General features: G+C 47.0%; 1 pseudogene; it reads right to left on the bottom strand.

The window, feature by feature from the left end:
- Positions 1-97: 97 nt before the first annotated feature.
- Positions 98-25,837, bottom strand: LOC117090189 (annotated as a pseudogene).
- Between the last annotated feature and the right edge of the window lie 1,355 nt (positions 25,838-27,192).

The following is a 27,192-nucleotide window of genomic DNA, read 5'->3' as shown; positions in this document are numbered from 1 at the left end:
ACATTGATCACAATTATAGGGTTTCTCTCCAGTATGAGTCATCATATGTCTAGTAAGGCATGAGACCCACATAAGGCTTTGCCACATTTTTCACATTTCATTTGTAGGGTTTCTCTCCAGTATGAATTTTCTTATGTCCACTAAGGTATGAGGCCTCTTTAAAAGCTTTGCCACACTCTTTACAAATGTAAGGTTTCTCTCCAGTATGAATTCTCTTATGGCTACTAAAAGTTGAGAACCATTTAAAGGCTTTGCCACAATCCTCACATTTGTAGGGCTTCTCTCCAGTACGAATTCTCTTATGTTTTGTCAGGACTGAGATGCACTTAAAGGCTTTGCCGCACTCATCACACTTGTAGGGTGTGTCTCCAATGTGAATTCTCTTGTGTATAATAAAGCTTGCAGACTGTAAAAAACCTTTGCCACATTCATCACATTCGTAGGGTTTCTCTCCAGTATGAATTCTCTCATGTTTAATAAGGTTTGAGGGTGAGTTAAAGGCTTTGCCATATTCTTCACATTTGTAGGGATTATCTCTAGTGTGGATTCTCTGATGTTGAGTTAGGAGTGAGAACATGGGAAAGAATTTGCCATATTCTTTTTTTTTTTAATATACTTTAAGTTCTAGGGTACATGTGCATAACGTGCAGGTTTTTTACATATGTATACTTGTGCCATGTTGGTGTGCTGCACACATCAACTCGTCAGCACCCATCAAGTCATCATTTCTATCATGTATAACTCTCCAATGCAATCCCTCGCCCCTCCCCCCTCCCCATGATAGGCTCCAGTGTGTGATGTTCCCCTTCCCGAGTCCAAGTTTCCTCATTGTTCAGTTCCCACCTATGAGTGAGAACATGCGGTGTTTGGTTTTCTCTTCTTGTGATAGTTTGCTAAGAATGATGGTTTCCAGCTGCATCCATGTCCCTACAAAGGACACAAACTCATCCTTTTTTATGGCTGCATAGTTTTCCATGGTGTATATGTGCCACATTTTCTTAATCCAGTCTGTCACAGATGGACATTTGGGTTGATTCCACGTCTTTGCTATTGTGAATAGTGCCGCAATAAACATACATGTGCATGTGTCTTTGTAGTAGAATAATTTATAATCCTTTTGGTATATACCCAGTAGTGGGATGGCTGGGTCATATGGTACATCTAGTTCTAGATCGTTGAGGAATTGCCATACTGTTTTCCATAATGGTTGAACTAGTTTACAATCCCACCAACAGTGTAAAAATGTTCCTATTTCTCACATCCTCTCCAACACCTGTTCTTTCCAGATTTTTTAATGATTGCCATTCTAACTGGTGTGAGATGGTATCTCATTGTGGTTTTGATTTGCATTTCTCTGAGGGCGAGTGATGATGAGCATTTTTTCATGTGTCTGTTGGCTGTATGGATGTCTTCTTTTGAGAAATGTCTGTTCATATCCTTTCCCCACTTTTTGATGGGGTTGTTTGTTTTTTTCTTGTATGTTTGTTTGAGTTCTTTGTAGATTCTGGATATTAGCCCTTTGTCAGATGAGTAGGTTGCAAAAATTTTCTCCCATTCTGTAGGTTGCCTGTTCACTCTGATGGTAGTTTCTTTTGCTGTGCAAAAGCTCTTTAGTTTAATGAGATCCCATTTGTCAATTTTGGCTTTTGCTGCCGTTGCTTTTGGTGTTTTAGACATGAAGTCCTTGCCCATGCCTATGTCCTGAATGGTACTACCTAGATTTTCTTCTAGGCTTTTATGGTATTAGGTCTAACATTGAAGTCTCTAATCCATCTTGAATTAATTTTCGTATAAGGGGTAAGGAAAGGATCCAGTTTCAGCTTTCTACTTATGGCTAGCCAATTTTCCCAGCACCATTTATTAAATAGGGAATCCTTTCCCCATTTCCTGTTTTTGTCAGGTTTGTCAAAGATCAGATGGCTGTAGATGTGTGGTATTATTTCTGAGGACTCTGTTCTGTTCCATTGGTCTATTTCTCTGTTGTGGTACCAGTACCATGCTGTTTTGGTTACTGTAGCCTTGTAGTATAGTTTGAAGTCAGGTAGCGTGACACCTCCAGCTTTGACCTTTTGACCTAGGATTGTCTTGGCAATGCGGGTTCTTTTTTGGTTCCATATGAACTTTAAAGCAGTTTTTTCCAATTCTGTGAAGAAAGTCATTGGTAACTTGATGGGGATGGCATTGAATCTATAAATCACCTTGGGCAGTATGGCCATTTTCACGATATTGATTCTTCCTATCCATGAGCATAGTATGTTCTTCCATTTGTTTGTGTCCTCTTTGATTTCACTGAGCAGTGGTTTGTAGTGCTCCTTGAAGAGGTCCTTTACATCCCTTGTATGCTGGATTCCTAGGTATTTTATTCTCTTTGAAGCAATTGTGAATGGAAGTTCATTCCTGATTTGGCTCTCTGCTTGTCTGTTACTGGTGTATAAGAATGCTTGTGATTTTTGCACATTAATTTTGTATCCTGAGACTTTGCTGAAGTTGCTTATCAGCTTAAGGAGATTTTGGGCTGAGACAATGGGGTTTTCTAAATATACAATCATGTCATCTGCAAACAGGGACAATTTGACTTCTTCTTTTCCTAACTGGATACCCTTGATTTCTTTCTCTTGCCTGATTGCCCTAGCCAGAACTTCCAACACTATGTTGAATAGGAGTGGTGAGAGAGGGCATCCCTGTCTTGTGCCAGTTTTCAAAGGGAATTTTTCCAGTTTTTGCCCATTCAGTATGATATTAGCTGTGGGTTTGTCATAAATAGCTCTTATTATTTTGAGGTACGTTCCATCAATACCGAATTTATTGAGCGTTTTTAGCATAAAGGGCTGTTGAATTTTGTCAAAAGCCTTTTCTGCATCTATTGAGATAATCATGTGGTTCTTGTTTTTGGTTCTGTTTATATGCTGGATTACGTTTATTGATTTGCGAATGTTGAACCAGCCTTGCATCCCAGGGATGAAGCCCACTTGATCATGGTGGATAAGCTTTTTGATGTGCTGCTGAATCCAGTTTGCCAGTATTTTATTGAGAATTTTTGCATCGATGTTCATCAGGGATATTGGTCTAAAATTCTCTTTTTTTGTTGTGTCTCTGCCAGGCTTTTGTATCAGGATGATGTTGGCCTCCTAAAAAGAGTTAGGGAGGATTCCCTCTTTTTCTATTGATTGGAATAGTTTCAGAAGGAATGGTACCAGCTCCTCCTTGTACCTCTGGTAGAATTCAGCTGTGAATCCATCTGGTCCTGGACTTTTTTTGGTGGGTAGGCTATTAATTGTTGCCTCAATTTCAGAGCCTGCTATTGGTCTATTCAGGGATTCAACTTCTTCCTGGTTTAGTCTTGGGAGAGTGTAAGTGTCCAGGAATTATCCATTTCTTCTAGATTTTCTAGTTGATTTGCGTAGAGGCATTTATAGTATTCTCTGATGGTTGTTTGTATTTCTGTGGGGTTTGTGGTGATATCCCCTTTATCATTTTTATTGCGTCTATTTGATTCCTCTCTCTTTTCTTCTTTATTAGTCTTGCTAGCGTCTGTCAATTTTGTTGATCTTTTCAAAAAACCAACTCCTGGATTCATTGATTTTTTGGAGGGTTTTTTGTGTCTCTATCTCCTTCAGTTCTGCTCTGATCTTAGTTATTTCTTGCCTTCTGCTAGCTTTTGAATGTGTTTACTCTTGCCTCTCTAGTTCTTTTAATTGTGATGTTAAAGTGTCAATTTTAGATCTTTCCTGCTTTCTCTTGTGGGCATTTAGTGCTATAAATTTCCCTCTACACACTGCTTTAAATGTGTCCCAGAGATTCTGGTATGTTGTATCTTTGTTCTCATAGGTTTCAAAGAACATCTTTATTTCTGCTTTCATTTCGTTATGTACCCAGTAGTCATTCAGGAGCAGGTTGTTCAGTTTCCATGTAGTTGAGCGGTTTTGATTGAGTTTCTTAGTCCTGAGTTCTAGTTTGATTGCACTGTGGTCTGAGAGACAGTTTGTTATAATTTCTGTTCTTTTCCATTTGCTGAGGAGTGCTTTACTTCCAATTATGTAGTCAATTTTGGAATAAGTGTGATGTGGTGCTGAGAAGAATGTATATTCTGTTGATTTGGGGTGGAGAGTTCTATAGATGCCTATTACGTCCTCTTGGTGCAGAGATGAGTTCAATTCCTGTATATCCTTGTTAACTTTCTGTCTCGTTGATCTGTCTAATGTTGACAGTGGAGTGTTGAAGTCTCCCATTATTATTGTATGGGAGTCTAAGTCTCTTTGTAGGTCTCTAAGGACTTGCTTGATGAATCTGGGTGCTCCTGTATTGGGTGCATAGATATTTAGGAGAGTTAACTCTTCCTGTTGAATTGATCCCTTTACCATTATATAATGGCCTTCTTTGTCTCTTTTGATCTTTGATGGTTTAAAGTCTGTTTTATCATAGACTAGGATTGCAACCCCTGCTTTTTTTTGTTCTCCATTTGCTTGGTAGATCTTCCTCCATCCCTTTATTTTGAGCCTATGTATGTCTCTGCATGTGTGATGGGTCTCCTGAATACAGCAGACTGATTGGTCTTGACTCTTTATCCAGTTTGCCAGTCTGTGTCTTTTAATTGGAGCATTTAGTCCATTGACATTTAAGGTTAATATTGTTATGTGTGAACTTGATCCTGTCATTATGATATTAACTGGTTATTTTGCTCGTTAGTTGATGCAGTTTCTTCCTAGCCTCGATGGTCTTTACATTTTGGCATGTTTTTGCAATGGCTGGTACCGGTTGTTCCTTTCCATGTTTAGGGCTTCCTTCAGGGTCTCTTGTCAGGCAGGCCTGGTGGTGACAAAATCTCTAAGCATTTGCTTATCTGTAAAGGATTTTATTTCTCCTTCACTGATGAAACTTAGTTTGGCTGGATATGAAATTCTGGGTTGAAAATTCTTTTCTTTAAGAACGTTGAATATTGGCCCCCACTCTCTTCTGGCTTGTAGAGTTTCTGCCGAGAGATCTGCTGTTAGTCTGATGGGCTTCCCTTTGTGGGTAACCCGACCTTTCTCTCTGGCTGCCCTTAAGATTTTTTCCTTCATTTCAACTTTGGTGAATCTGGCAATTATGTGTCTTGGAGTTGCTCTTCTGGAGGAGTATCTTTGTGGCGTTCTCTGTATTTCCTGAATTTGAATGTTGGCCTGCCCTACTAGGTTGGGGAAGTTCTCCTGGATGATATCCTGAAGAATGTTTTCCAACTTGGTTCCATTTTCCCCCTCACTTTCAGGCACCCCAATCAGATGTAGATTTGGTCTTTTTACATAATCCCATACTTCTTGCAGGCTTTGTTCATTTCTTTTTCTTCTTTTTTCTTTTGGTTTTCTCTTCTCGCTTCATTTCATTCATTTGATCCTCAATCGCTGATACTCTTTCTTCCAGTTGATCGAGTCTGTTACTGAAGCTTGTGCATTTGTCACGTATTTCTCATGTCATGGTTTTCATCTCTGTCATTTCATTTATGACCTTCTCTGCATTAATTAGACTAGCTGTCAATTCTCCACTCTTTTTCAAGATTTTTAGTTTCTTTGCGCTGGGTACGTAATTCCTCCTTTAGCTCTGATAAGTTTGATGGGCTGAAGCCTTCTTCTCTCATCTCGTCAAAGTCATTCTCTGACCAGCTTCGATGCGTTGCTGGCGATGGGCTGCGCTCCTTTGCAGGGGGAGATGCGCTCTTATTTTTTGAATTTCCAGCTTTTCTGCCCTGCTTTTTCCCCATCTTTGTGGTTTTATCTGTCTCTGGTGTTTGATGATGGTGAGGTACTGATGGGGTTTTGGTATAGGTGTCCTTCCTGTTTGATAGTTTTCCTTCTGACAGTCAGGACCCTCAGCTATAGGTCTGTTGGAGATTGCTTGAGGTCCACTCCCGACCCTGTTTGCCTGGGTATCAGCAGCAGGGGTTGCAGAAGAGAGAATATTGCTGAACAATGAGTGTACCTGTGTGATTCTTCCTTTGGAAGCTTCCTCTCAGGGGTGTACTCCACCCTGTGAGGTGTGGGGTGTCAGACTGCCCCTAGTGGGGGATGTCTCTCAGTTAGGCTACTCAGGGGTCAGGGACCCACTTGAGCAGGCAGTCTGTCCGTTCTGAGATCTCAACCTCCGTGTTAGGAGATCCACTGCTTTCTTCAAAGCTGTCAGACAGAGTCGTTTGCATCTGCAGAGTTCTGCTGCCTTTTTCTTGTTTTTTTTTTTTTTTTTTTAGCTGTGCCCTGTCCCCAGAGGTGGAGTCTACAGAGACAGGCAGGTTTCCTTGAGCTGCTGTGAGCTCCACCCAGTTTGAGCTTCCCAGCGGCTTTGTTTACCTACTTAAGCCTCAGCAATGGGGGCACCCCTCCCCCAGCCTCCTGCTGCCTTGCGGTTAGATTGCAGACTGCTGTGTTAGCAATGAGGGAGGCTCCGTGGGCGTGGGACCTCCCGGCCAGGTGTGGGATATATTCTCCGGTGTGCCCGTTTGCTTAAAGCGCAATATTGGGGTGGGAGTTACCCGATTTTCCACGTGTTGTGTGTCTCAGTTCCCCGGCTAGGAAAAGGGATTCCGTTCCCCCTTGCGCTTCCCAGGTGAGGCGATGCCTCGCCCTGCTTCAGCTCTCGCTGGTCGGGCTGCAGCAGCTGACCAGCACCGATTGTCCAGCACTCCCTAGTGAGATGACCCCAGTACCTCAGTTGAAAATGCAGAAATCACCGGTCTTCTGTGTCACTCGCGCTGGGAGTTGGAGACTGGAGCTGTTCCTCTTCGGCCATCTTCCAGAGTATCTCTCTATGCTCCTCTGTATAATATTGCTAGCCTGGAAAGATACTTGCAAACAAATTCAAAACAGCATCATTCACAATAGCCAAAGGGTGGAGCAACCCAACTGTCCTGGGATGGACGCATCGACACAATGCTGTCTATGCAGACAGTGGAATATTGTTCAGCCTTAAAAAGGAAGGAGATTCTGACACCTGCTGCATCAAGAATGAACCTTGATTAGGCTGAGCAAAATAAACCAGACAAAAAGACAAATGCTGTATTATTCCACTTTTCCAAGGCACCTAGAGTAGTCAAATCCATAGAGACAGACAGGAGAATGGTGGCTGCCAGGGCCTGGGGAGGGTGGGGAATGGGGAGTTGTTCTTTAATGAGGTACAGAGTTTTAGTTTTACAAGGTGAAAAGCATTCTGGAAATTGGTTGCACAACAATGTGAATGTACTTAATGCCACTGAAATGTACACTTAAGCATAGACAGTAAATTTTATGTTATGCTTATTTTACCACAATTTTTATAATGGAGTAGTTATGCCTATCTCCTTGCATTGCTGTAAGGATTTTATGAAATAATATATAAGGAACCACCTAGCATGTTGCCTGGCACATAGTAACTGCTCAGTAAATCACAACTGGATACTACGGAAGATTAAGTTACCTGACTTATGTGAGGCTTGCTCTCCTCAGCTGAAAATTTTTCCAACAAATATTAGATGAGACCCTACTGTATTATGCTGTGTTCATAAATAGCACTCCGCCTTTTCCCTTCCCACAGAGTGCAGTGAGTAGAAGACACTTGTCTGCACCCAAAAAGCTCCATGTTGATGGTGAGAAGGGAAAGCTGGATGGAGGGGTTTCTGGAACTCCTGTGAGGGGGGAGCTTCCCCCAGATGCTGAGAAATAAGGCAGGGGCCCAACATCTTCCACCCCCACTAAAGTTGCCTTGTACTTCCCAGCTGGGTCTGTACTTTATAGAAGTTGCCACTTTTTCTGCCTCTATTACCTCATGGCCCAGTCAGCACAATTACCTTCTTTGCCATGATCACCATCAACATCCTTACATCACCTATCATCATCACCATCACCATTCTCACCACCATCATCTTCTTCATCACCATCATCCTCGACATAACTATCACTATCATTATCACCACCTTCACTATCACCATCCTCATTGTCGTAAATATCATTATCATTATAATCCTCACCATCCTCACCATCATCATCACTATCCTCATCACCATCACCAACCTCACCATCACCATCCCCATACTCACCATCACCATCCTCATTATCATCATCAGTCTCACCCTCACCACTCTCAGCAGCATCAGCAGCAGCATCCTCATCATAACTATCACTATCATCACCACCTTCACCATCACCATCCTCACCGTCATGATTATCATCATTATCGCCATCAGCATCCTAACCATCACCATCCTTACCATCATCATCACCATGCTCACCTTCACCATTCTCACCATCATCATCATCACCATCATTCTCAGCGTAACTATCACTATCATTATCACCACCTTCACCATCACCATCCTCACCATCCTCACCATCAACATTACCATCCTTACCATCATCCTCAGCGTAACTATCACTATCATGATCACTACCTTCACCATCACCATCCTCACCATCATCATCATCCTCAACATAACTATCACTATCATTATCACCACCTGCACCATTACCATCCTCACCATCATCATCACAACCACAATTATGAAAATCTTGGAGGAAAAGGAGAGGAGGTAGCATATTAAAATACAGGTACTTTGATGAGGAGTAACAGGCAGAGTTGAAGCTGGGGAGGGGATATCAAACCATGGAGACCCCCAGAACATAAAACTAAGAAGCTCAGCCTTTTGCCCAGAATCAGAGGCACCCTTGAAGAGTTATCAGCAGGAGAGTATGCAGTCAGATTTGTGTTTAGGCAGAACATTGAGCAATCCTCAGAAGGAAGAAGCAGAGGGAGGGAGGCCCACAGAGGAGATAGAACCTTCAACACCAACCAGGGTCCTGGTCCTGGGTCCAGCAGATCTGGCAGGAATGAGGGATTGGAGTCTCATGGGTAGCGGCTGCAACTAGGCAGGGAAAGGTCTCAGTCTCCCTGTCACTCTCTTCCCTGCTCCCAACTTTCCTGTCCCACCTTTGCTAATAGGCTCAACACCTCCAACTGCACCCACCCACTAGATTTGCCCCAATTCCTCCTCCTCTCTCATGCCTGAGGCCCAGGTGACTTCCATATCTGACCAGGTCTACTTTAGGATTTTAATGAGATAACCTGGGTAGAAGTACTGGTGCCCTGCCAGCCACAGCAGGTACTCCACATATGGTAAACTGGAACTGTCTTCTCAGTTCCTACAGCCTTGGGTTCAAATTCTCCCTAATCCAGATGACCACTGTCTCTCACCTGAGCAGAGAAGCCTCCCATTGGTCTGACTGTCCCAGACCTTCCTCCTTCCAGATATCAGCCTGATAATTTTCTCAAACTGCAAATCTGGTCATGTCCCTCCCTTGTCCCATCGACTGAAGAGTAAGATCCAAATTCCTTAGCATGACACCCCAGGGCCTGAGGAGCTGAGGTCCCTCCATTTCCACCTTGACTTGTTCCCCTCCCCCTCTAGTAGCATTGCTGACCCACTTGCTTTGTTCTTTCACCACATGGCTTTGATCATGTTAGTCTTCTGCCTGGACAGTCTTCCCACATCTTCTCCACCTCGTGAATTTCTGCTTAACCTACAAAGCCCAGTTCACCTTCTCTGTGAATCCTGCTTCCTTCCCATCATGCAGTAAATTGTCTCTCCCACTAGACCTCCAGCCCCTAAAAATCAGGGACTGCTTAATGCATGTTGGTATTGGCTACCCCTCGCTTAATTACCCTAATCAGCTAATTCTATCCCTTGTATTTATGTTTCCCTTTTTACTGAAGCTTCTCACAGGCCAGGCACTGAGATCCAGGGGAGAACACTGAGAGGAGGACAAGCATGAACACTGAAGGCTGCAATGGCACAGACACCAAGAGACCATGTGGGATGCAGGAAGCCTCATCTCTAGAGTGTCTTCCTGGTTCACCATGCACTTTCCTCCCTTCCCTTATTGGAGTCACCTTGTGCTGGTTCTAACAGCCTGTGTCCCTGAAACACGCACTCCCACACACAAATAGACCCACGCCCATCCACATGTACCTGCCCATACATAGAGAGACCTCTGTGTGTAGCCCCCAGTGCTACAAATGCTAATCTTGAGAATGAAGATCTTGCAAGTGCCATGTGCCAGGCATGATGCCAGGTCCCCGACAACCAAGTCAATATATCCAAAGTATTATCTTTCAACAAATAATAAATCTATAATATTGTATGCATATAAAAAAGCAATGTCAATTAAACTCCTGGTATATTAATTGGTTGACATGTTTCTTAATTTTTTTCTTAAAAATACTTCTGAATAATGTCAGATTTATAGAAAAACTGCAATAATAATATTGACTGTTCCCATATTTCCCAGATCCAATTTCCCCAACAATTAACATCTTATGTTCTTATGGTATATTTGTCACAATAAATGAGCCTATATAAATACAATATTAATATTATTAGGTAAAGACTACACTTTATTCAGATTTTTATAATTTTTTTTCTGTTCTAGGCTTCTATCCAGTAACAATCAACATTGCTATTATTACTTCAAATATTTTTTCTACTCTATTTTTTCTTTCTTCTTCTTCTGATATTACATTTATATATATGCTACACCTATTAAAATTGTTCCATAATTCTTGGATATTCTGTTCTCCTTGTTCATTATTTTTTTTCCTTTTGTTTGCATTTCAGTTTGTGAAATTCCTGTCAATTTTTTTTATTTTTTATTCATATATACATTTTTATTATACTTTAAGTTCTAGGGTACATGTGCACAACCTGCAGGTTTGTTACATATGCATACATGTGCCATGTTGGTGTGCTGCACCCGTTAACTCATCATTTACATTAGGTATATCTCCTAATGCTATCCCTCCCTCCTCCCCCCCTACCCAACAGCAGGCCCCGTGTGTGATGTCCCCTTCCTTGTCCAATGTTCTCATTGTTCAATTCCCACTTTTGAGTGAGAACATGCGGTGTATTTTTTTGTCCTTGCAATAGTTTGCTTAGAATGATGGTTTCCAGCTTCATCCATGTCCCCACAAAGGACATTAACTCATCCTTTTTTAAGGCTGCATAGTATTCCATGGTGTATATGTGCCACATTTCCTTAATCCAGTCTATCATTGATGGACATTTGGGTTGGTTCCAAGTCTTTGCTATTGTGAATAGTGCCACAATAATCATACGTATGCATGTGTCTTTATAGCAGCATGATTTATAATCCTTTGGATATATACCCAGTAATGGGTGGCTGGGTCAAATGGTATTTCTAGTTCTAGATCCTTGAGGAATCACCACACTGTTTTCCACAATGGTTGAACTAGGAATGTAAAGTGTTCCTGTTTCTCCACATCCTCTCCAGCACCTGTTGTTTCCTTTTTTATGTTGCTGACTTTTTAATGATTGCCATTCTAACTGGTGTGAGATGGTATCTCATTGTGGTTTTGATTTGCATTTCTCTGATGGCCAGTGATGATGAGCATTTTTTCACGCATCTGTTGGATGCATAAATGTCTTCTTTTGAGAAGTGTCTGTTCATATCCTTTGCCCACTTTTTGATGGGTTTTTTTTTCTTGTAAATTTCCTGCCTCAGACTCCCGAATGGGTGGGATTACAGGCCTGGAGCACCACACCTGGCTAATTTTGTATATTTAGAGATGCGGTTTTTCCATGTTGGCCAGGCTGGTTTTTAACTGGCCTCAAAGAACCCACCCTCTTCAACCTCCCAAGTGCTGGGATTACAGGTGTGAGCCACTGTGCCTGGCCTATTTTGGGGGATTTTTTAATTTAAAAGTTGAATAATTTTTGGCCAGGTGCAGTGGTTGACTCCTGTAATCCCAGAACTTTAGGAGATCGAGACTGGTGGATTGCTTGAGCCTATGAGTTCAAGACCAACCTGGGCAACACAGTGAGATGGTCACTCTTGATTTTTTTTTTTTTTTTGAGATGGAGTCTCACTCTGTTGCCCAGAACTCCTGACCTCAATTGATCCACCTGCCTTGACCTCCCAAAGTGCTGGAATACAGGATTGAACCACTGTGCCTGGCCAACACCGACTCTGGTTTTTTGTCTCTGTTTTTTTTTTTTTTTTTAATAACATTTTTAATTGTTTTTGTTTGTATTTTCTTACAATTAAATGAACTTTTATAAGGATTTATTAAACTATCTCAGATTTTTGAAAGGCAGACTTACTCATTCAGCATTGTTAATTACTTCATAACAAACTACCCCACAACTTAGGGGCTTAAAGCAGTGAGTTACTATTTTTCCTGCATCTGTGGTCAGGAGTTGGGGCAGCTGGAATTACATGGTTGGGCTGTTCTCCCAGTCTCATTTGTGACTACCCATGGACTGTTTTCCCCTCCAGCCAGGCGGGAGGGCCATATAGCCTTCACTTAGGTGGCTGCATGTCAACTTTCCTGACATGGCCTCCAGTGGTATCTTTAGCAGCATAGCTGGACTTCCCTACAACATGGCAGCTGGCTTCCAAGAGGAGGAAGAAATGGCAGCTGCCAGTCCTCATAGCTCCTAGAACAACACTTGGAAACAGTAAGTTCGAAGGCCAGCACAGATTCAGGGGAGGGTAACTCACCTCCACCTTTTGATAAGAGCAGCAGCTATAGGTACAGGCAGACCGTTGATCATTTTGGGAGCATCATGGAGACTAGCTACCACAGAGACCTTCCCAGCACCTGAGGATTAAGCTTTCTCTACCAAAGGAGGCGTCCAGCAGAACTCCTACCCCCCCCACCACAACTTGCTCTGCCTTGGCCCCGAAATTACTGCAGCCCACACACTGTGCCTTAATGATTTTAGTCCCTTTTCTTTTATCAAGCTGGTTCTAAATTCCTAACTCCAGGAAGAAGGTCTGTCTAATTGGAAGACAAATATTTGTAAGAGCTGTGTTGGAAATGTTCTACATCATTTTTACAGAGACAGACATCTTACTGGGATATTGTTGTCTGGTGGCCATCTTTATACCTACTGCTCAAGCTCCACGTGGAGGGAATGCCAGCTAGCGCTGTGAGGGTCAGCTCAGCAGGTGGACTCTGGTAGGACACGCTCTGGGTCAGATGCAGCCCGGGCACACTTGTTACATGCCCCTGCTGCCTGAGACCCTGTTGTAACAACGTGAATGAATGTAAAACCTGAAACCCATGACCAGGGAAGAGGGTAGGAAGGAGTAATTTCTCTGTGTTTCCAGATCCCAAGAAACTCTGGGAGGTTGTGGGTCATGGAGGAGGAGGATGACCCTCCATTGCAATCCTGGTAGGCTTCCGAGTCCAGAGGTGCCCATTGTAAAAGAAACCAGGCCGCTAGTGGGCACCTCAGGCTGTCTAGTGTATACCCCAAAGCAAGGAAAGCTTTGCATGTACTTGTCTAAAGGAATTAACCAAATTGTCTGGAGTGAGCTCATGCGTTCAGTGTGGGTGTTAGCATCCCAAGTTAAAGCCCTCCTTATCCTGTCATTACCTGGATCCAGTTCTCACAGCTGGACCCAATTTGTGCACTCTACAGTGATGTCTGCCTGCAAGGCCCTGTTCTGCATGCCTCATGCGTGTGAACTCATTTGATCCCTACTCAGCTGCAATACCATTCGTTCCAGTTTACAGACAAGGAAACTCAGGCATGAAGATACTAATTGTTTTGTTCAGGATGTCACTTTGCTGATGTCAGAGCCCACGCTCTTAGTCACACCTTTTACTGACTCCTGAATCTTTGAAAGCAAAAGATACCCAACACTCACTTTAATTCCTTAACACCTTAATTTCTATGGGTGGGACTACTCTGCAAGGGAGACTCAGGGATACAAAAATAGCTATGCCTGGGGGTTATAGGCGATAGTGATAATGGCATCTCCAAACATTCCAGCCAACTTCCTGAAGGAAGGTTCAAGAAGATTTGGCACCCATTGAATGAGAAGACAGGGGTCCTGGCACCTCTGTGTCAGCACCTAGAGGGACAGTGTGGAGATACATTTACTGGAACTGGATGTATTTCTGGACGTTTGCTTGCTTGACCATTTAAAATTAAATACCTATCTATTTTGCACTTAACATAGTATTATGGAAAAGTAATATGTGTTTCTGGTTTGCAATTTGGAAACTATTTGTACAGAATTGAATCCTCATTAGAGAACAAAGGCGAAACTCAGGGACTAGGGAGGCTGAGACGGCATCAGAATGGGGCAGACACTTCGGAATTTATCAGAGAAGAAGGCCTGGGCTGAGCCACCAACCAGCTAGAATCAAGGGACAAAAAGATAGGCCCAACTGTTCCCCAGGAGAGCAAGGAGAGGACAAAGATGCTCACATGCCTCTGATGAATGGAGATTTTCCTACCTTCAGCTTTTTATTTATTTATTTGTTTAGTCAGGGTGTTGCTCTGTTGCCCAGGTTGGAGTACAGTGGTGTGATCATAGTTCACTGCACCCTCAAATTACTGGATTCAGGTGATCTTTCCACCCCAGCCTCCTGAATAGCTGGGACTATAGGTGTGCACCACAATGCCTGGCTAATTTTTTTCAACCTTTTTTCATAAAATTAACTCAAAATGGGTCAAAAATGTAAATTTACAAGCTAAAACTATATGTTAGCGGACAGCAAAGGCATACATCTTCATGACCTTGGATTAGGCAACAGCAGTTTCTTAGATGTGATGCCAAAAACCACATTCAACAAAACATAGATAAATTCGACTTCATCAAAGTTAAAAATTTGTATATCATAAGACATTGTCAAAATAAGGAAAACAAGAATATATTAGCAACTCACATATCAGGTAAGGGTTTAATATCCAGAATACATAAAGAACTTCTCCAACTCAACACCAAAAGAAAAAAAAAATGCAACTGAAAAACGGGCAATATATTTGAATAAGTATCTCCAAAAAGATGAGATAAAAATGGCCAAGAAGTACACGAAAAGATGCTTAGCATCATTAGGGGATTGCAAATAACCACAGTAAGATGCCACTTCATACCCATTATAATGGCTGTGATTTAAAAAAAGAGACAATAATAAGTATTGACAAAGATGTAGAGAAATTGAAATTCTCTTTTTTCTTGTGATGGAGCCCCTCTCTGTCACCCAGGCTGGAGTGCAGTGGCATAATCTTGGCTTACTGCAGCCTCCACCTCCCAGCTTCAAGTAATTCTCCTGCCTCAGCATCCCAAGTAGCTAGGACTACAGGCACAGACCACCTAGCTAATTTTGTATTTTTCCTAGAGACCGGGAGGGGGAGCTCATCGTGTTTGCCAGGCTGGTCTCGAACTCTTGACCTCGGGTGATCCACCCATCTCGGCCTCCCAAAGTGTTGGGGTACAGGTGTGAACCACCACACTTAGCAGAGAAACTGGAATTCTCATACATTGCTGGAGAGAATGTGAAATGGTACAGCTGCTGTGGAAGACAGTATGACAGTTCTACAAGAAATTAAATGTAGAGTTACCGTATGACCCAGACGTTTTCTACTCTTAGGTATATACTCAAGGAAAGAAACCAAGTCCACACAAAAACATACACAGATGCATACACAGTAGCATCATAACATCATTCCTAATAGCACAAAGTGGAAACAATCCAGGTGTCTACTAGCTGTTGAATGGATGAACAGTGTGTGGAATTTCCACACAATGGAATATCATATGGTCACACAAAGGAATGTACGACTGATACATTCTACAAAATGGATGAAGCTTTAAAGCATTACGTAAATGAAGCAGTCACAAAAGACCACGTTGCGTTTTTATAAAAAATTTCCCAAGAGGCCAGGCACAGTGGCTCACACCTGTAATCCCAGCACTTTGGGAGGCCAAGGCAGGCAGATGACGAGGTGAGGAGTTCGAGACCAGACTGGCCATATGGTGAAATCCCATCTCTACTAAAAATACAAAAATTAACTGGGCATGGTGGCGCACAGCTGTCGTCCCAGCTACTCAGGAGGTTGAGGCAAAAGGACCACTGGAACTCAAAAGGTGGAGGTTGCAGTGAGCTGAGATTGCACCACTGTACTCCAGCCTGGGCAATAGAGCAATACTCCATTAAAAAAAAAAAAAAAGCCAAAAATGGGTACTCTCTTTAATAGAGTTTCAGTTTCCCATGGCTGCCATAACAAGATACCATAAAGTTGGAGGCTCCTATCTCTGGGTCCATGGCTTTGGCCTCTGAGCCCCATGACTCTGCTCTCATGGTTATCTTTCCTTTTCTTACAGAGTAGCATGTGTTTGAGGCTGAGTAGTTTTATCAGCCTATTTTCTGCCTCTAAATTTTGGGAGTTCTTTGATTTTGTCTAGTCTCTAAACTTTCTATGATTTTGTCTAGTCTGTAAACTTCTAGTCCAAGGTGGCAGTGTTTCTTCTCATAGAACATTCTAAAATCCTTGTGGAATTTCTGCGTATATGATGGAAGTCATGGCGTTAGATGAGGTTTCTCCACAGATCTTTCTTAGATAATTTAGTCTCTTTGCCTCACTTCTGTGAGATGATTGAGGGGATTCGTGAGTCCCATGTTTAATATCTTTGGCACTAGGAAAATTTGCAAGACATGTCACACCATTGACATTCTCTACAGAAGACGCTTTCCTAACTGGATCTTCTAGTTTTAGCATTTTGGTTTTTTGCAATGTGAATAGCCTGAGAATTTCCCAAATCATCAAGTCTAGGTTCTTTTTGGCATAATAGTTCTTCCCTCAGTTTGTCTATTTTGTTGTACTTTTAAATTCTTTGTAGTACCTCAATTTATCTCTCTCCTCTTGCATTTACTATAAGTGGGAAAGAGAACAAAGCTGAGTCTTGAGTGCTTTGATTACAAGTCTGCTCACCTAAATGTGCAAGCTCATTGGTTATGATTCTGCCTTCCACACAGCTGTAGGACACAATCCAACTAAATTTTTGCTATTCTGTAGCAAAGAACATCTTTGCTCTAGTTTCCTGTAACATGTTCCTTGTTTCCTCTGTGCCCTTAGAATCACCTTTAATGTTCATGTGTTTACCAACATTCTGCTTTTGACAGTATATGTATTCTTGAAAATAACACAGGCTTTCTATTAAGTTCCTGAATTCCTTTAAGGCAGAGTATGGATGACAGAGTCTTTAACATCCACATGTCTACCAACAGCCTCGTCAAGGCAACCTAGGCCTTTTTTAAATCATGGTTTCTCACAATTCTACTAGCATCGCCGCTTTATTATCCAATTTCAAAGCCACTGCCACATTTTTAGATATCCCACTCCTGGCAGGAAAAAAATGCGTATGTTTCCTGTGACTGCTATAACAAGTTCCCACAAACTTGATAGCTTAAAAGAACAGAAATTTAATCTCTCACAATTCTGAAGACCAGAAGTTCTCAAAGACTGTACCATGGGCAAAAACCACAGTGGCAGCAGGGAGGCTATAGTAGAGGAACCTGTTTCTCACATCTTTCAGCTTCTGGTCACTACTGGTACTCCTTGCCTTGTGGCTGTATAACTCCAGTCTTTCAAGGCCAGCATCACAGCGTAGATTCTTTCTATATTCCATCTTCACATTGCCTTCTCCTGTGTGTGTGTGTGAATTTCTGCCTCCCTCTTATGTGGCAATTGCACTTAGGGTCCACCTGTTTAACACTTTGTCTCAAGATCTTTAACTTCACCACACCTGCAAAGACCCTTTTCCCAAATGAGGTAATATTTACAGGTTTCAAGGAATAGGACCTGATCTCTCTAAGTACTGTTGTTTAGCCTCCTTCAGGTAGAAAGTTGATGAGTGATTGTCAAGGGCCAAAGATGCTGTGGGAGAAATGGAGTTTTCATTTGGAGTGATGAAAATGTTCTAAAATGGGACTGCACATAGGGGCTCACGTCTGTAATCCCGGCACTTTGGGAGGCCTGGGCGGTTCAATCCCTTGAGGTCAGGAGTTTGAAACCAGCCTGGTCAATATAGTGAAACCCTGCCTCTACTAAAAATTCAAAAATTAGGAGCCGTGGTGCACATCTGTAGTCCCAGCTACTCAGGAGGCTGAGGCAGGAGAATCGCTTGAACCTGGGAGATGAAAGTTACAGTGAGCTGCGAGCATGCCACTGCACTCCAGCCTGGGCTACAGAGCGAGACTCCATCTCAAAAAAAAAAAAAAAAAAAAAAAAAAAAAAAAAGGAAAAAAGAAGAAAATGTTCTAAAATTGATTTTGATAGTGCCGCACAATTCTGAATGTAGTACCAAAAAGCAATGAATGGCATGCTTTAAGTTGGTGAATTGTGTATCAGCCAACTTATTATATATATTTTAATGGAACCAGTAAAGGTGATGGATGACAGATCTGTCTGCTTGATGGCCAGGTCAGGACAGCATGATTTTCTTGGGTAGAGGGCACTGCTGGGGCTGCCCAGTTCCTGCTTAATGAAATCCCACACTTGGACAGAACTAGAACAGAGGCAGTGGAGTAGGCTGTCTGGGGGGCATTGGCCATGTTCTTAGAGAAGGCTCTCCATGTAACTTCCTCCAGGGAGCCCGATCCTTGGGCCACTCGGTATGTCCATGGTCCAGGTTCATCTCAGCTGTGTGAGGGTGCACTCAGTGGTGGTAGAGCATCTTGTGTGTGGTCAACACACTCCTACTCATTTTCATAGGAGAATACAGGGTATTGGAAACCCTTGAAACATGCATGTGATTTTCTCATCACAGTTCTGAGTCCAGGCAGAGCTGCTTTGTGCAAGTGGGGCACCCCCCCGGGGAAGCCCAAGTCCGTAACACAAAGGCTGCCCCTCAGAGGAAGGGCTGGCTTGTGGGCGCTGATGGCTTCCCACCACCAGCTGGGCCTCAGCCCTCATGGCATTCCTATTGAGCACTGCGGGCACCCAGGGGTCAGTGACATCAGGGATCCTGCTGCAGGCACACCTGTGCTGCTCACATGGGCACCATGTCCCCACTGTGAAGGATGAAGAGCAAGGTCATCAGGACCGATGTCCTCAAAATACATTGCACTGCACCACCCATCAAGAGTGGGCCTGGTGGCTGGCAGGGCCAGGTAGTGAGTGCCTCCCTGTGCTGCCTGCCACTCTGGGCACCGGAGGTACTTGAGGTACTGCAGCCCTCTGGTGATGAGGTCCCCCCTTTTTGTCCACTACCCCATCATCTGTGATTGTTACAATTGTTGCTGTGTTCATCATCAGTAGTTGTCACTGTGTAGTCTTCTCCATGAACCTGGGCCTGCTGTCGTCTGAATGCTGTCAGCCTTGTAGCTGGCACTGTCCAGTCTGGCCCTGGTCAGCCCAGACCTTAGTTATCCTTCTCTCACATACTGTCCTGGTTCTTCCTCCAGCTTCCTGGCAAAGTTCCTGCTCCCTGAAGCAGGAAGAGGCTGAGATTAATGCCAAGGAAGTAGGGCTGTGGGCCTGGGAGGACTGTGCTGCCGGGTGAGGATGGCACTGACCTGGCTACTCCAAGACCATGAACACAGCTGTGTTGTGGTGGGAGGGTTGGTGTGAGTGTAGCCGTGGCACTCTAAAGATCTCTGTCTGAGGAGAAAGGTGAGCCTGGCTGGACCCCCTGTCAAGGCTGCTATGTCAGGGCAAAAGGACAGTGTCTTGCCCCCAGGAGCACGCAGTCTCGGCAGGAGACCCAGAGTGATCGTGTGTTTGGAAGGCAACTGCAGCGCAGCTAGGGGACCAGAAGGCTCTCCCGCCTCCAGGGAGGTATGTGCGGCTCTGCCAATGCCTCTCTTCTAGGGCAGTTGCCGGTCCCAGGATGAGCAAGAGTCCTTGCTGCCCAGGAAGGTCCCTGAAGCAGCAGGGGCTGGCTAGGGGCCAGGGACTGGGAAGAAATGCCTGATAGCCGGTGAGGAACAAGGCGCACCTATGTGACCTGGAAAGAAACAAGCTTTATTTTCAGTTTTCAACAAGTAGAGTGATACTTAACTTCATCATACACTTTTGTGTGAATAGCAAATAGCAAAATGTTAGAACATAAACAGTTTTGTCAGTTTGGAGATCAAGTACTTTTTTCATCTTGAGTTAGCTGAGTTTAAAAGTAGTGGAATTATCAGGAAATTCTATAGAGAGCCAGTCTCCAGCTGCAGGTAAGTGTGCCTGGCACTGACCAGCTGTGGGCGTAGATGCAGGCGTCTCAAAGCACCAAGCGGTACAGGTGCAGCCTCTTCTGCCACTTGGCAAAGTTCTTCAGGGTCTGCTTCAGTGTGGGCAGGATGGCACGTGCTGCCACAGGCATGGGGCTCAGAAGCAGTCTGGGGGTAGGTAGAGAAACTGTCACCTTGAGTGTCTCCAGGAGTGGAGCATGCTGGGAGTAGGGCCTGCATGGCCCTCACTGGGACCCAGTGAGGCCACAGCCACCTCTGCTTCTGTGCTGCCACCCCTCCACCACTCCCTCCCTCTGGCCCAGGTGATGGGATTGTCCTGCTGTTCTCACACCTGTGGGACTTACCATTTCTTGGAGAGGCTCTTGGTGGAGACCTTGGGGAACTGAATGGCTTTTTGGTCCCTGGATGAAGGAAGAGTCAGCAATGAGCCCCAAACAGGCCCCAGGATGGGGCAGGGGTGACTGGACCACTCACCTGAAAAGCTAGATCCAGCCTCCTTTGGGGCTGCCTGGGGCCTCTGGCTCTTTTCCCTTGGGCTGCAGCTTTGGGTCCCCCGGTATTATTGTTACCCGCACTTGACGTACTGCAGCTGGAAGATGGGGACATCAGCATGGTGGGGCCCGCAGCAGCGCCAGCTGGCACAGCCACCCCCGCCACCCAGTGCCTCACCTCTTGGGTCTGCTGGATGTTGACATTCCATAGCTGGCAGATGAGAACTTCACACTGCTAAAGTGGTGGGCTTTCATAGGTGTGGATGAAGCGTCACTGGAGGGTGTGCTCCCATCACCTCCCAAGCCCAAGGGTTGGGCTGTGTGGCAAGTACCCCCAGCCTGCTCTGAACACAGCGGCCAGTACCATCAGGGCTGCTGCAGCTTCCCCACTCAGTCAGCAGCCTCATGTCTGAGGCATAGAGAACATAGCCTAGGGCAAGGAGCAGTGCCAGGGAGGGCCCAATTCAAAACAGAGGCCTCAAAGGTGGCCAGCAGCAGCCAGAGCATCATCCAGTAGCTACCCAGGAGGTGCAGGCTGAACCTGGAGTCATGGGAGTGGCTGGCGGCCAATCTCTACCCATGGGGCTTACCAGGTGCCTGCTGGACAGCCCAGGCTCCTGAGATGGTAGAGACAGAAACTTGCTGAGGAAGTCATCCCAGGAATGCAGAGTCATCCAACATCTGGCCTGCAAACTGATGCACAGAATCAGGGGGGCTTGAGATGGTGATGGCACCTCAGGCCTCAGGAGAGCAGCACCCCACCCCCCCAGGCCACCCTGGACTGCACCCTGGGCGGGAGCATCCAGAATCCTCTGAAGAAGCCAGGCTCGTTCTGCCCAGTCATTGCAGTTGACGGCAGACGACCACCAGAAGAGCGCACAGACCAAGCTGGCAATCTCGTAGCCTAAGATGGGCTGCAGCTCTGGGTTCCCCTGGTACTAAAATTTCAAACCTTGACAGCACATTGATGATTTAGAAACCCAGCTCGTTGGCCGGGAGTGGTGGCTCAAACCTGTAATCCCAGCATTTTGGGAGGCCGAGACGGGCAGATCACGAGGTCAGAAGATCGAGACCATCCTGGCTAACATGGTGAAACCCCGTCTCTACCAAAAATACAAAAAACTAGCGAGGTGAGGTGGCGGCACCTATAGTCCCAGCTACTCAGGAGGCTGAGGCAGGAGAATGGCGGGAGCCCAGGAGGCGGAGCTTGCAGTGAGCTGAGATCTGGCCACTGCACTCTAGCTCAGGCGACAGAGCGAGACTCCGTCTCAAAAAAAAAAAAAAAAAAGAAAAAAGAAACCCAGCTTGCACACAACTGAGAGGAGCAGAGCTGCCTCTGCCCATGAGGGAGGAGGGAGCTGGGGACAGGTCAGGGCCCAGCCCATGCACCTCTGGGACAGGGACATCTCAGCTGCTACTGACCCAGGTCTGGGAGAATGAGTCCATCCTCACCCGTGATGCAGTCGAGGAGCTGCTGCTTTTCATTCTCATCCTGGGTGGTGCCCAAGGCAAGTGTGAAGTGTGTGGGCTGCACTTCACTGAGTTGCCAGAGAGAAGCGCCTCTGCCGTCAGCATCAAGGTGAAGGGAGGGGAGTGGTCTTCACCCTACAGGCCTCTAACAGTGCCAACAAGGCGATGGGGGTGTGGCCCTGCCTCCCACAACACTGGCTCCATCTGAGTGGGGCCTGGAACTGGCACTTGGTTGCCAACAGGCTGAGGGAGAGCGAATCCTTTGAGGACGGGGACCCTGATGGCTGTGGGTGGGGCAGGCCCCATAGTTTATACCAGAAATAACAGTTGCAGTTACTCCAGGGCTGCCTCCAGGTACTCATTTGTCTTCTGGACACCATCCTGCCCCATCTTGTCTAGGTCGTTGTCTGGATAAGAGCCGTTGGGGTTCATGGGGCCAAAGCCCAGTCACAACAGGAAGGAGCAGCTGTAGGGCGAGCTCCACACTGGTCCAAGATGGACTTGATCATGTGCTTGGCCTGCATAATATGCTGAGCAAGGCCTAGGGCCTGTGAGGGAGGTACAGGCAGGTCAGTGACAGACTGGCCTGTGCTGCCACCCAGGCAGGCCGGTGGGGGCCCCAAGACCAATGCACAGCCAGACCGCTGAGTGCTAGGAGGAGCAGCTTCTGCCAGGGGACTTTAAAGACTAAAGGATGATCTTCTGAGTGTTAAGTTTTCCAAACAACACTGCCTTTGTTATCAGGAAAAATCAGGCTTTACTGAAATGGGGGAAGGAGACATAGCCTCAACTCTAAGCCCAACCTTGACCTTTCCCACCAGAACACAGCACTCCGCGGGGTCTGTTCAGTCCCATGGCTCCACGGTCCCTGAGGATGTGTGCTGGTGACCACTCACCAGGTTGTGGCCTCTGGCACACACATCAGAGTGTACTTACAGTCCTGGCCCTCCAGGCTGTAGATGTGGCTCTTCACCTCGAAGGACGTATCAGTGACCTCTGGCAGCCACAGTGACAGGAAACTGCTGGTGAATGTGGGAGCCGTGAGGAGTCAGTGCTGGTGGTGGAGAGGTGACAAGCTCTGGCTCCAGGAACAGCTGCTCACCTGGAAGGCAGGAGACGAACCTGGTGCCCACTTCCAGGGGCACAGAGTACCTGGCTGCTGCCTGCAAAATTCTGGGTTGCCCTTGAGGTGTCTGGAGAACCATGACTCAGGGGTGTCCTCCTGAGGCCGTGGCTCGTAGTCTCCCATGCAGTAGGCGGCTGACATGGGGAGGGCGGGTGGGGTAGCTGGTGGCTCACAGAGCCTCCAGCAGTGTTTGCAGGTGGCAAACACCAGGAGGAGTGACAGAAGCCAATGCCCAACCCAGTCAGGATGAAACAGCAGTGGCCTGGCTCACCACCTGAGGCAGCTGCCACAAGTCATCAGGGAGAAAGTGGGGCTGCAGCTTGGACTGTGCAGCTCCCCTCTATGGGCACACCTGCAGTTCCTTGCTAGTTACAGAGCAGGCAGGGGTCCAGCCAGTCTCACACTTCACGGTGCAGAAACGTCCCAGGAGTCTCCACAGCACCCTTTGCTGGGGCCCACTTTGAGCACATGGTTCCCTTCTGCAGACCTGCCACCCACCAGCTAAGGTCCTGGTCTGGCTGGGTCAGGGTCTGCCAGAGTGGCCCAGGCTGAGGACTTAACTGGATTATCTCAGCCACGTTGGGCTGGGCAAAGACTTTGAACACTCAGAGCATCATGAGTACATGTTTGGGGGTGACCAAGTCTGTGCAGAGCTGGAGGTTGGGGAAGACCAGAAAGGGCTTTGTGTACATAAGCACATTTTCCTGGACAAAGGGTGCCCTGGGGACTGAGGTGGCAATTTGGGATCAGCCGTCTCACTGGAGGCAGGGATGCACCACTCCATGCCCCTAAGACCGCTGCTAGTCTCTGGGCTTCCAGACTCCCTGGCCAAGGTGATAAGAGGTCATACATGATAGCTCAGAGGGCTGTGAGTGGGCATAGAGGGCAAGCCAGAGGCAGGTGACACCCAGGCCCTCTGAGGACACTGCATTCTAGCAAGGCTGAGGCGCTTTTCGAAGAGAACTGAGGCAGCCATGGTGGAGGCTGGCTCAGAGGCTGTGGGGGCCAAGGACCATCCCCCAGAGGATCCAAAGGGGAGGGGCTTGGGCAAGAAGTAAAGAGGTCAGTGGGCACGCCAGGTGCCACGTTAGCCTGGAGGTCTGCCATGAGGATCAAGCAGGGGATGAGGGGAAGACGGCCACTTCTCTGCTCTGTGCTGGTGAGGGTCGGGATAGTTTGGGTGTTGCTGAACCTTCATCTGGACCAGAAGCGGGAGAGGACAGGGCGGATGGGTCATCGGTGTACTGCTTCCATGAGAAAGCAGTTTTAGGGCCTGGTAAAGTTGAGTCTAGGAAGGGCTGGTCTGTGTTCCACTAGGGAAGGCCTGGGAGAAGACCACAGGAGACCATGGGGGCCAGGGCCAGGCTGACCCCAGGATAGGCCGCTGGCTTGGTTTCCTGACCCACAGGAGCAACATCCATCCCCAGGAGCCAGTGGCATGACTGTGAGGAGAGGGGCTGAGGCTTATTTTTCCAAGCCACACCGGGAGTCAATGGAAGTGTCACTGCCGGGAGCCTGCTTGTCAGGGAGCATACTGCCATGGCTGCAGGTATGTCAGCCACATCTCTGGGGCATGAGCTGAGGGCCCAGTGGCTGGGGGCCAAATCCTCTGGTGTCCTGAAGTCCATGTCCCAGCTAGCATCTGGGTGGGGTTGGCTCTTCCTACATCCCCCAGAGGGTGCAGGAGAGATGTGCATAGCTCTGTGAGGTTTGGTTCTGTTGCTGGCCCTTTAGAAGCCAGGGCCATGGGTGGGCTTTTCCCAGACCAAGGGGCTCAGTGCTCCCTGGACAGGTAAGGGTAGAAACCTGCCTGTCACCAGAAACGTGGGACAGGGCAGGGCTTTCCTGTACCTGAGGGTTTGCTTTGGAAACTAAAACAAGCATGTGGCCCTCCAACAGCCCCCTCTTCTCCACCTCCTCTATGCTTCTTGTTCTCATTTGCCACAGGGGTTCTCTCTCATTAGAATACGCAGAGAACACAGACACATATGTGACGGGGCAACACCCACAGTTCTGAACAATGTGTCCAGGGGCCAGTGGCAAAGCAATGCTGCACGAAAAGGTCAAGTTTCTGCTGGACAAACCTTGGGACAGGGGACGTGCAGGAAATAGGGTGACCTGCTGCTTGCCCGGTAAGGAGGCCCTGCTCACAGATGAGCCCAGGGCTCCCATCACTGAGGGTCAGCTCTGCCAGGGGAGAGCACCTGGGATCTCCAGGAGATCAGAGTTAGCTTCAACCCCCGTTTCTCAGAGGAAGAAACCAAGGTTTGGAGAGGCCAGTGAACATCCAAAGGAGACACAGCACACAGGGGGCTGAGCCAGTGCAGCTCCCACGTACTCCTCATCTCAGTCCTACACAAACAGCCCACTATGGTGGGCCTGGAGTCAGGGCCGCACTAGCTCTTCTGATAGGGGTAGGGAGGAGCTAAAGATGGCAGCATGATGGGGCTTCTGGCCAGTCTGGGGAGAGAGGCTCTGGGAGCCCGCTGGTCGGGGTGATAAGGCACCTGCCTAGCCCTCCAGAGGCCTCAAGTGCTCTGTGAGCAGGAGGGGACTTACCCTGTTCCCTATGCCCTGGGGTGAGATTCTTGTGGGCAATAGCTGAGAAGGGGAGAGCAGGGGAGACAGCAGTGGTGGGAAACCACAAGGGCCACCCACTCTTCGAACGCCTCCAGGGACCTGGTGGCATGGGAGTGGGTGAGGTCTGCTCTGGCTTCAGGTTGTTTCTGAAAGCATGCAGGTGCTTCAGCAGCGGGCACACCAGCAGTGCTCCTCAGTGGGCCTGAACCACTGCTAGGTGGAGGAGGAAGGCTCAGGGTTGGGAAGGCTGCTGGCCCACAGCATTCAGCCTCCAGATATGACCACATCCCACCCCGGGCTGGTGGCTTTGCTCCCCCATGGGAGGCACGAGCCAGGCCAAGAGTGGGACCACCCTCTGGGTACCACTGTGCCTGGCCCTCAGTGGACGTGCCTTGCACTGCTTGGTCTGAACAACCAGCTTGTTACAGGGAAGTACTTGGCCCAACACCCACACAGCCCACCCTGCGGAGGGCTCACTAAGACACATATATCTGCAGGGGACCTCCTAGCCCTGCTTCTACACCACTGTGCACACGCAGTGGGTGACACAGGCCACAGCTCCCCAGGCTGTGCCCTTGGGCACTGCTTGATCCTCAGAGTAGGAGAAGGCCAGCATAATCCCCAATCTCTGGATCCAGGGTCTCCCACCGGCCTCCCAAGTGAGTACAGAAAGCACGAGGAACCCAGGCACGGTGCCTCAGACGTGTAATTCCAGCACTTTGAGAGGCTAAGGCAGGAAGATCACCAAGGCCCACAGTTTGAAATTAGCCTGGGTGATAGAGGGGTACCTTGTCTCTGCAACAAATTGTTAAAAGTGAGCTGGGTATGGTGGTGCACACCTGTAGTCCTAGTGACTCAGGAGGCTAGGGTGAGAGGATCAGTTGAACTCAGGAGTTGACAACTGCAGTGAGCCAGGATCGTGCCACTGCACTCCAGCCTGGGCGACATAGTAAGACCCTGTTCAAAAATAACCCCGTGGCTTCACACATCTCCTGAATTGTTTCCACCTCCTACTCTTCCTGGACACAGCCAGACAAAGGCTCAGTCCAGTAGAAGCCCTGGGCATCACTCTGTTGCCGATGGATTTGTGGTCAGGAAAACCCTCAGAGGAGCACAGTCAAGCATGTAGGCCAAACTTCTGATTTGCAACCTATAAGCAGCGTCCTGGAGACCTAGCCTGAGAGGAAAGCCTTTTTGCTGGGCATGGACTTCTGGTTGCTCAGTATTGTTAGGGCAGGTGGGAGCATCCAGTGGATGAGAGAAGGGGAATGGGGCACTGAGGGCAGGACGCCGAGTCTGAGTGGACGTGCTCACCTCTCCACGTTGGTTCCCCAGCCCTTTGGGCCTCAGCACATCTGTGCTGCTGAGGCTGGTGCAGGGCGCGGCCTCTGAGTGTGTCCTGGGATGGTGCAGACCCCACAAGGGACACTGCCCACATCACCATACACTCAAGTCTCCCTGTCAGGAAAATGTCCCCACGGGTCCAGGTGGCGCCCCACAGATCAGTGGCTGAGTCTGAGGATGGAGCTATGGGGT

This window comes from Trachypithecus francoisi, unplaced genomic scaffold, assembly GCF_009764315.1.
Source record: "Trachypithecus francoisi isolate TF-2019V2 unplaced genomic scaffold, Tfra_2.0 Contig00966, whole genome shotgun sequence".
NCBI classification, from domain to species: domain Eukaryota; kingdom Metazoa; phylum Chordata; class Mammalia; order Primates; family Cercopithecidae; genus Trachypithecus; species Trachypithecus francoisi.
The sequence above is the reverse complement of the archived record's forward strand: the minus strand, read 5'-3'. Positions and strand labels throughout refer to the sequence as shown.